The sequence below is a fragment of the Thermobia domestica genome, unplaced genomic scaffold (assembly GCF_964235325.1).
Source record: "Thermobia domestica unplaced genomic scaffold, izTheDome1.hap1.1 HAP1_SCAFFOLD_1524, whole genome shotgun sequence".
NCBI classification, from domain to species: domain Eukaryota; kingdom Metazoa; phylum Arthropoda; class Insecta; order Zygentoma; family Lepismatidae; genus Thermobia; species Thermobia domestica.
In genome coordinates, this window is record NW_027657234.1 from 17,794 (window position 1) to 28,241 (window position 10,448).

General features: G+C 36.4%; 1 long non-coding RNA gene across 1 annotated transcript; it reads left to right on the forward strand.

Annotated features, from left to right (window-relative positions):
- Positions 1 to 681: 681 nt before the first annotated feature.
- On the forward strand, positions 682 to 7,341 carry LOC145677876 (uncharacterized). The gene is made up of 2 exons (XR_014130071.1): positions 682 to 1,216; positions 7,223 to 7,341. It is a non-coding gene; the product is annotated as an uncharacterized LOC145677876 (long non-coding RNA).
- Positions 7,342 to 10,448: the final 3,107 nt, after the last annotated feature.

Consider the following 10,448-nt stretch of genomic DNA (forward strand, 5'->3'; position numbering starts at 1 on the left):
TGGCGGCTTGGCCGATCAGCAGCGCCTTATGAAGGCCCCATTAGAAGCAATGTTCCGCCAGCGGTGGCTCAGTGCGGCGACTACTGTGGGAAACTTGGTTTGGGAGTGAGGGCGATGATGGACGGTAGGGTGGAAGAGTAACAGGTGCGAGCGAGTACACAGTTCGGTTAAGCGGTCGTTCAGTTGACCGACGTTCGGATAATCGACGCTCTACTGTAATTTTAAATGTGTTAACAATTTCTCTGCTGGGTTATATAGCAAAGTTAAGCAATTTTATGCCTTTTTGAATATGTGTTTCAGGTAATAGAAAAAAGAAGACATTCGAAATACTTTAGAAATAAATCTGAAAACATGATACTTTAAGATGAATAGAAGATTTATTGGTGTTACTACAATATTGCTGAGTTAAACTTGTGTTGTCAGTTTGCCTTAATTAGCTACCCCAAGTCAAACTCGGGCTTAAGATTGAAAGCGTTTACGACCGGGTTACTGACGTGAGAGAGGCAGTTCAGTGAGCATGTAATTTAATAATTTTATTATAGGTTGTTGAATAATTTATCAAAACATTACATAAAAATAAATACGTAGTGTGCCACTATTATAAATTCTCTACAAAAATGCATATAATTTTAAATGTTTCAGATTTAAAGTAACATTCATGTTTTTTTTATTTTCTTTGCAGTTATTGGAGTCTCGTCTTCAACGGTATCCAATTTCATATTGAAATCACAAAGGACTAAATATACTTCAGCTGCCGCTAGCATGAGGATTCATATTGACATATGGAGGCCGAATTTATATATTACGATAATATATATATATAATTATAATGAAAATGATGACTAAGTTTAATTTTTTTATATATCCAAAGCAGAAAGTGTTTGTCTACAGCTTTGAATCCAAGATGCACTTGACCTACATCTGAGGACGAGACTCCCTTCCCCAAATACAAAACACCCAGCCTGCCAAGGAATTTGGTGACAGCCGGTCATACCTTTAATAAAATCACAGCAAAGAAGAAAATAAAAATAAATTTTATACTATTAAAAATAAAGAATGAATAGTTCATTTCATCTACTATTACCATTTTTAACCATCATCAACTTAAATAAAATGAGGCAGCACATGTTTGCCGTCCAAAAGTATTCTTGCCTTCCAAATTCCGACGACAGCTCAATTGTGTCAAGGATGTACCTGCAATTGGAAAGAATATTAAGTAAGTACTAGTTCTTCATCATATAAAGGTTTTATAGAATATTTATATGTAGACTAACTGTTTTAATATGCTAATGATATACGCGGGTTATCTCCATGGAGTAAGTGGGACGTACACGGGATGATAATTACGATGTATAGCCATTTAATATTTTTGTATCCCAACATATACTCACCTTTAAAATACGACAGAAGGAGCGTATGCGGATGGGTATACTGTACATTTTTGAATACCTACTGAAATTTCTAGCGATCATCACTAGTTATAAGCGCCTTTTAAGACAACAAAGAGATGTTTTTCAAGGCCACCAACAGATGGCGTCTCTGCACAAGGAGCTAAATAACAAAGAACAATCGAAAGGCGTTTACTCAAGAATTCACTGCTCAATCATGCTTTAGTAATTATAAGTGAAGTGCTATATATACACAAGAATTATTATCTGTTCAAAATAAGAAATGAATTGACATTTAGAGCAAGACGTGTTACCTTGTTGTCATATCATGAGTATTCCTCTAAGGTATCCGCTTTAACTACCCTTTTCAATGGAAGGATACTTATAGAGAACGCTCCAGCGGAATACTCATGATGTGGCAACAGGGTAAAACATGTCTTGCTCTGAATCTATTCGTTTCTTATTTTGCACATAATAGCAAACTCCCTTCAAATAGTCGCTCATGATAGTCATGGGTATCAGGAAGAATATAGCGTTCATATATGTGCATATTAACGAGTCAAAAAGTCGTATTTTCTCTTCATTTGCCCAAAAATATATGGACACCGTGGGGGATTATTTGCAGGGCGTTTATTTCTCGGTATATATGTATCTTTTTCTTTTTTACCTTTTCTACTTTTGAGTTAATTTAAGAGGGGCACACTATAATGATTTGCACTATTATTTTACAGACATATTCATATAGGTTACACAACAACTGATGTGTTCACGTTCTCAATATAATAATCTTTTATATTCACTTACTTTTACCAGTGAGTGTGAGCTTCAGAAGACTCTCCTGGAACCAATTATTTGGAGCCCTACACACCATATTTGGACTACTTGTTCAAGTCCGTGAGCATCTGCAGACCGACGACCATGGAGATTTGTTTTTTCATTGTCCCAAACAGGTGGTAATCTGTGGAAGCCAAGTTCTGGGAGTAGAAAGTGTGTAGAAGTAATACACACTTTCTAGTTGATTGATGGCGGTAGAGGTTTCCCGTATGGAGTGAGGACGTGCATTATCACGTTGCAGAAACACTCTTTTCGCTCATTTTCCTGGCTGTTTTATTTAAATAGCAAAACTAAGCCACTGAGGGTCTCCCCGTAGGATGCATTATTGATCAAGGCTTCTATCCAATTGAACAAGATAATGCCTTTCGTGTCCCAGAACATTGTATCAATATATTTCCCAGCTGAAGGTGTTTGAAATTTCTTTGGTGGTGGATTCTCATAATGACTCCGCTGCATTAATTGCTTCCTCGTCGTCCGTTCATGATAAAGGAGCTAGATCCAAATACCATTCACATGCCCAGACATGAAATCTTTGGAATCATTTTAAAGTTTCTTGCACTCGTTCACTCGACATTGTTTTTCCTCTGCAGACAAGAATTGTGAAACCCATCTTGCACTGACTTCCCCAACAGTAGGCTAAATGGTTGTGTACGATGCACTGCAAGGTGTTTCTGGTTAGTCTTGTGGCAGCCTTCATTTCAGAGAATGTGATGCATTTATTCTTTTCAATGGTTCTTTCACGGGGATTATGGCTAGGGTTTTCATTATCACTTTTCTTCGAGATCTGCTTCTCTTTTGTGTCGAGGTGATACCCGCTTTCATACCTTCTACCCAATTGTATACTGTTTTCTGCGACGGTGCATATTCTCCACACACTGTCACAAATCACTCATGGATTTCAGCAGTGGTCACACCCTTTTTCTACAGGAACCACGAGGTCCAGCGCTGTTCTCCACAATCACTTTCCATGTTGTCTGTTAGTAACACTCACATGTCAGAAGGATTCAAGAAATAGACTGCACGGTATGCTACTGTCAACCCCGTTGCAAGTAACGGTCCTATTTGGTAAATGAAGGTCCTAGATGTAGGTGACTGCTTTTACAAATTTCAGTGGTTCATTGCACCTGGAACAACAAAGGAAAGTGTATGTCATTATAGTACGCTCCTCGTATATTAAAACTGATTGAGGAATGAATTCGTATTTAGGTAACTTTTGATTGTTGCTCCCTGCCATCATGCCCTTTATACAGACGCTTCCTGTTGATGAATTTGGAAAACACTTTCCTGCGAACTTGAAAGGCACACTATTGGATTTCTGTTGCAGAAGGGTTTCTAGCGGTTTTAGCGCGATTTACAGGGCTAATGAAAAAATCCTCGTATTTGCCCAACGAGGAAGAATGTTTAGTAAATAGATTATAGGTATATTAGGATTTTGACGTGTTTAATATACATATGATATATTATGGTATCCACATCTTTAGTGTGTGGGTCAATTTATGGTTTGCACTTACTCAATTTTTTAGAAATAAATAAAAAAAATAATAACTTGGTGAACGAGGAAACATTTGACATTGACCAAACTTGATATGGTACTGTTAAAAGTGAAGGAATTTAGTTATATATGAACCATAATAGCTTGTGTGAAACAACATAAAAGTAGATTAAAAGAGACATCTAGATGAATTGAGGAAAAAAAATGAAATAACGTTCAAACAGCAAAAAAGAAACATTTTTTTTTCGTTCCAATCTATATATATAAAAGAGAACGCACAAATCCTTTGTGAACTCATCACGCTAATACGGCTGAACCAATTTCTTTCATTTTTGGGGGGTTATTAGGATTTGGACCCTAGATGGTTTTTATCATATCACTTTAATTTTTAATTACCAGTGTCTTGAGATAATTGACCATTCAAGTGTCCATACGTACAAATCCTTTGTTATTAGTTCATCATAGGTAAAAATAAACGTATTTATATGCAACCCGCATGACCATGTGACTCGGCGGGTTAACATAAATGACAGGCGCTATAATTTTAACATTTACTGCAATTTGAAAGCGAAAAAGTAAAAATTATCTAAGTAACAAAGTTTATTGCGTTCCGGGGTGACCGCAGCGAAGCGGGGTGAACGCTGCTAGTCTAATATTAAAAGTCCAGAAAATATGAGTTAACCATACCATAGGAAATATTTCGTACTTTTGCAAATGCGTACCAATAATACCACAATCGCATTTTGAGAGTCCCATTATTGTTTTTACATATCCAGAACTTTTATTAATCGATTTTTTTAATGAGAATCTGTGCTAGATTCCTTCGCACTATCCCGCACTATTTAAGTAAATACTTTTAAGCCAAAGTTAGCCAAGTAGTATATACAAAAGATACAAAAGGATATATATACTAATAATTGTTTTCAATATCCTACGTATAGTATTGAAAATTTGGGTTTCCAAAACATCACAATCTACGCAACAAAATTTTTGGTCTACAAGAACACTTGTTTAGGAACAGTAATTTCCTAGATAGTATATTATCCACTATTTACGACCAAAATTAGCAACATTCTCAAACGTGGGGCTGAGCATAGCGGATACTTTTTGACAACATTTTTAAATAATTACTCTATCTATAGAAAAAGTAATACGAGTATAGATACGAATAACCAGAAAGAGAAAGCAAAGCGAGACTTCACGAGCTACTATTTGGAGAGCATTTCTCATCCATAGTCCTGTGCGGTAGAAGCAAAAACTAATTAGAACAGATACGACAACACGTAAGAGATCTTCTGTTTCTTTTAATTTTTGCTTTACAAAATTTATTTAGATTAATGTTAGATTTGTATTTAATTAGTTATTTTTTGTTCCTTCAATTGTACGTGGAATCGTGAACGTTCGTAGCTCCCTCTCTCTTTGTGGAATATTGAACAAGTATGTACAATTTTTAATGAAGAATATACACCGATAATTTTTTTTCAGCATACATATGAAGAGATAGTTCTATTCTTAAAAATATTATAAGTAACTAACTAACTCTATGGCCTATGAAACCCTGAGGTTCAATGCTGCCTTCACAAAAGCTCTCCACTGACTTCTATCCTTAGCTAATTGCATCCACTTTCTACTTTGTATCCCAATCTTTGCGAGATCCATCTTAATAATGTCCTCCCATCTGCGCCTACGTCTTCCTAATGGTCGTTTTCCGATTGGTCTTCCAGTCAAGACTTTGAAAGCGTTTCTATTTTCTTTCATTCTAGCTACTTGACCCGCCCACCTAAGCCTCCTAGACTTGACGACCCTAACAATGTTGGGTAAACCATATAAATTATGTAGTTCCTCGTTATGAAGTTTCCGCCATTCCGCATTCCCGTTCCTCTTGGGTCCGAATATTCGTCTCAGGATCTTGTTCTCAAATACTTTCAGTCTATGTTCTTCCCTCAGAGTAAGTGACCATGTTTCGCAACCATACAGAACAACAGGCATGATTATCGTTTTGTATATTTTATACTAAGCTTCAAATTCCTCGACAGAATTCGAGACGACAATAGATTTTGAACCGAATAGTAACACGAATTCCCTGCTTTTAGTCGACATTTAATTTCTCCGTGAATATGATTTTCCTCTGTTAATATTGATCCTAGATATTTGAAACTATCCACTTTATCAAAAGTATTGTTTAATATTAAAGCATCCATTATTTGCTGTATTCCGGTCCCGACGCACTTCCATGTATTTAGTTTTCTCTGCATTTACTTCTAAACAAATGTCCCTGCAAGCGTTTAATAAGATCTCTGCATTTCTTTCTATTGTTCTCCTATCATCCCCTATTAAATATCATATGAATCTGTATATCGTCGCTTCGTCTCGAACAACCGTTATGTGTTAAAACCACAACTTTTCAGGAGAAGTAAAAAACACTCCAAACTCTTTAAATTTTGCCAAATACACGGAAACACTTGAAAAATGTAATAAATTTGGTTCTGCATATATTGTGCACTGCGCATTGTTGTAACTTGCTTCAACAGTGTTATATTACTATTTTGGTGTTTACTTAGCACCTTTTGTGCCTTTATAAGCACAAAGAGGATTTGTATACATTAATCAATGCATACGTAAAGAGAACAAGGAGCCTTTAAATTCAATTTATAATTTTTCATTTTTTATTTTTATTTTTATTTTTTATTTTATTTATTTATTTATTTATTGCGAAACAATTGATTATAACTTATGACATTATAAGGGACGCTGCCTGACAGCGTTTTGGCTCTTTTGCACGACATAATTCTTTTTCGACAAAAATGTCACATAACGGTTCGTCGAGGCGAAGCGACGATATGGAGAAATGGTGGCTGTCATACCTGATTCAGCCAGTGCGTATGTTTCATCCGGTCCAGGAATTAAAATGTTAACATAGCTGATTTGTCATTTTCTCTAATTCTGTGCACAAAAAGATGAGTACGGTTTTAGTTCAACGACCTATGATTATGCTTCGAAGGTAAGGAAGGCGGTGATTATGTTAAATAAAATTGTGGAATGAAGAGAGTGGGAGAAACGTAAGAAGCTCGAGAAAACCCTTGGATGCAGTATTGTTCCCCTACAAATTCGTTTGGGTTAGGTTGTAACGTTTTTACGCGCCAGAGGTCAACACGCTCTACCTCTTTGACTGGCCATGTCAATATACCTGTAACCAGAATTGTCGTTTAGCTCTGATTTTTTTAAAAAAATATTTAGGTTCCAATCCATTATTCAAGGTAAAGCTCTTAGTACCGGGCTGATCTTCAGAGGAGCAGGCCTCAATTGGCTTAAACTAATGAAATAAGTAAACCAGACACTATAACAAAGACTCAGTACGTGTATGAAACTGACTATGTGATCATTGTCCCACTTGGTGGAAGGGAGTGAGGTAAAAACTTTATTTCTGGTATCCAGCAAGTTATTATTAAGTCGTTACTGACATATAATTAATAGTGAATTAATTTAAATACTTTTGTTTTAATTTCAGGATTTTTAAATAATCAACATGATCTTGAACTAGATTTGTACAGTGCCAAAGATATCCATCGAATAAACCTTTGTAGATGAGAAGAAAAAAGATTATACAGAAAGCTTTTACGAAAAAAGGTAAGAGTTATTGAGTAATGTTTTCTGTACTCAACATAAAGTAAGTTCACAACGTTTGAAATACAGCAGTAATAGACCAATAAAGCTCTGAAATATCTTACTTTAAAAACTTCATAGTAAGTCCTTAAGCTGTTGTAGTTCAAGTGTCAGTTCCTGGAAGGGAAATATCTAAATCTTTCAGTTTAAAGTCGTACTTTCATGACCTTAAGGCTAAGGGACACGAATGGGTAAGGCAAATGAATGCTGGTTGTAAAAATTAGTGGAATGAGAGTGTGAGAGGAAACGGGATGAAAGTATCTACCACAAACGTAAGTAAGTAGTTTACCACTGAGCTACCGTTCCACCCCGGTTCATGGAAAGAAAATTTAATAAGTTTTTGCATTGTTAGTGGCTATTATAACAAAAGAAATTGAGTAATTTTACTATAAAACCATGTATTCACATACTTAGTGTGAGAGTCTATATAGAGTTTTGATTTGAATTTCAAAATATTATGTACATAATAAATTGGCCTTTAAAATTGCTGTTCTTCAAATATTAATATATGTTTATAAATACAAAAATATATAATCCTTTTAAATGAGTTGCATTTTTTGCCTCTAGAGTGTACACAATCTATATAAGCTAAACTCCCCTCCTTCAACTATGTTATGGCCGTAATAGATCTTAATAAAAATATATTTCTAAGATTTTTAAAGTTGAAGTTGGTTTTTATACTTCCTGTGTATACATACACCGCTGTTTGTAAAAATTGTAACAGCGATAATGAGTGCATTCACATATATATATCTATAAGATTTCCACTTTAGGATTCAACGATCACAATTTCAATCGAATAACGGATAGTAAGACTCATTTGTGGCGATGGTTTTTGGAGTAGAACCGCGACAAGAGAGGTTACGTAACATACACATAGTGGGCCACGAAAAACTAAACAGAGAGCATGCGGATAGACTGGCCTAAACAGACAACTGTGTTCTAACACACGAAGAATCAGCCTATATGAAGGATGCTTTTCACTCTTCAAAATTGATGTTCGGACAGATCAAACTCAAATGAGAATGATGCAGTATGCAATAAACTGATAGAAGAGAACCATAAGCAGTAACAATCGGAAAATGAACCTCTCAATATTAAATCACGGGATGGCAGGTATCTTATCTACTTAATCAAAATATACTATACAGTTCTGTGGACAAATTTGTGTCAATTTGTCTGAGTCCACAGTTCGATGAAGCCAGTAGAACACAGAACTAGCAGCTCAGATGAACCTTAGATATCATCCATCGAGAAAGAACAACAAACGTTACAATGGGTGTGTCAACGCAATGGCTGGCTACTGAGTGGCAGGCAGGGTGTTTTCAGTCGAGCGCAACTTCAAATGGTTCTGCAGTAATGATTTCATATTTGTTTGACGATTCGTTAGCTTAATCCACCAGCGTGAATTGTAGGACGTTATAGTGGTTGAAGCCAGATATGGTAGTGCGGAGTAACGATCAAACACGGGAACACACTCTGGCACTGACTCACGTTCAGAGTATTCTCATCAGTTCCCGTTACAGCCGAGTTCAAGAGGATGAGATAATACCAAACCTACCTTCTGACGACTCTTGACGCCATACTGCTGCATGACATTTTCCTGTCACATGTATTTTGTAATGTGCAAGCCATCTTTGAGAGACGACAGATATTGATGGTTCCCAGGGTACCATTGACACTTGCCACGATGTCTGTTAAACGTATGATTCTGGATTTGTAAACGGGTTAGTTATTCTGTATATTCTGGATTTGAAAATAAGAAGCGTTGACCACTTCTGGTGGAATCTATTTTACGACACCTAGATGTTTTGATTGATTCTTGACACTATATTAATTTATTAGTAATATACACTTCTAAACTTGTAATCATGATAGAGCAGTGTTGCCACAGACTTAGCTCTGGAGAGGGCTGAAAAATAGTACCAAATTGAAGTAAAAAGGGCTGAATTTATTATTTTGTACCAGTGTAATACAAGGCTCCATTACACGAAACTAAAAAAGGTAAAGTTCTAGAACACTCCCCCCTCTTCCAAGAGTCCAAATCAAGAAAGTACTCTTTTTAAAAATTACACTTTAAAACATGCACCATAAGCCGGCAACTATGTCAATGTATTATTTCGGCTACTATCGTTTTGGTGTACAATCCAAGGGCGGATCCAGGGGGCGACGGGTCGAAGTGGCCCAACAGAAGAGGGACCTTTCTTATTTTATATATAAATAAAACCTACCCCAGAGTTCGGAGCTTTTAAAAGTAGCCCTAAGTAGCAGCATTACAACTCACTGCCCCCCCTTCCATAAGTCCGTCCTGGATCCACCCCTGGTATAATCTTGATGTAGAATCTTTGCAATGACACACAAATTATAGACTTACGTGAGCACACACTGGTCTTCTTCAGAATATTCAACATTTGATTCAACGTGTGTGTGTGTGTGTGCTTTTTTTTAAGCTAAAAAGTTCCACCACCGCGGATGCGCCCATCTAGCGTCATTTCTTTCCCGGTAAAGTTCGAATTACGAATTTGCCACACAAAGTTCGTAGCGTTATGGGGTGAAACGTCACAAAATGAATGTTCAACAGCATTTTAAAGAGTCCAACAGACAGTAAAAGTAACGTGAGACTTAGAAAAAGTCTTACTGACACTTTTGAAAGTGTGACTTGTTAAATGATGCTGAATTGAGTAGAATTGTACCAATTTTCTCGCAAAAGGGGCTGAAAATGACAACGTGGTACCAACGGGCCGATGAGTGACAAAAAGGGCTGAATTTGGTACAATTGTACCAAGTGTGGCAACACTGTGATAGAGGCCATTATGAGACTGTAATTCTTGTACTTTCATCCGACCGTCCATCCATCCACATAGTAACTTTTGAACTAAAGCAAACGTTTGCATTCTCTTTTTGTGTAATGGATATCTATTGTGATTATTTCGGCCAAGCTTGTGAATGTAGTCCATCTGTTAGCATCATCACGTATAACGTTGACTTCAACGATAGTTATTCATATCCCATAACCCATAATGGGTTAAATAAGTGTTGCAGTTAGGTTTGTTGTACGTTAAAATTTAAAC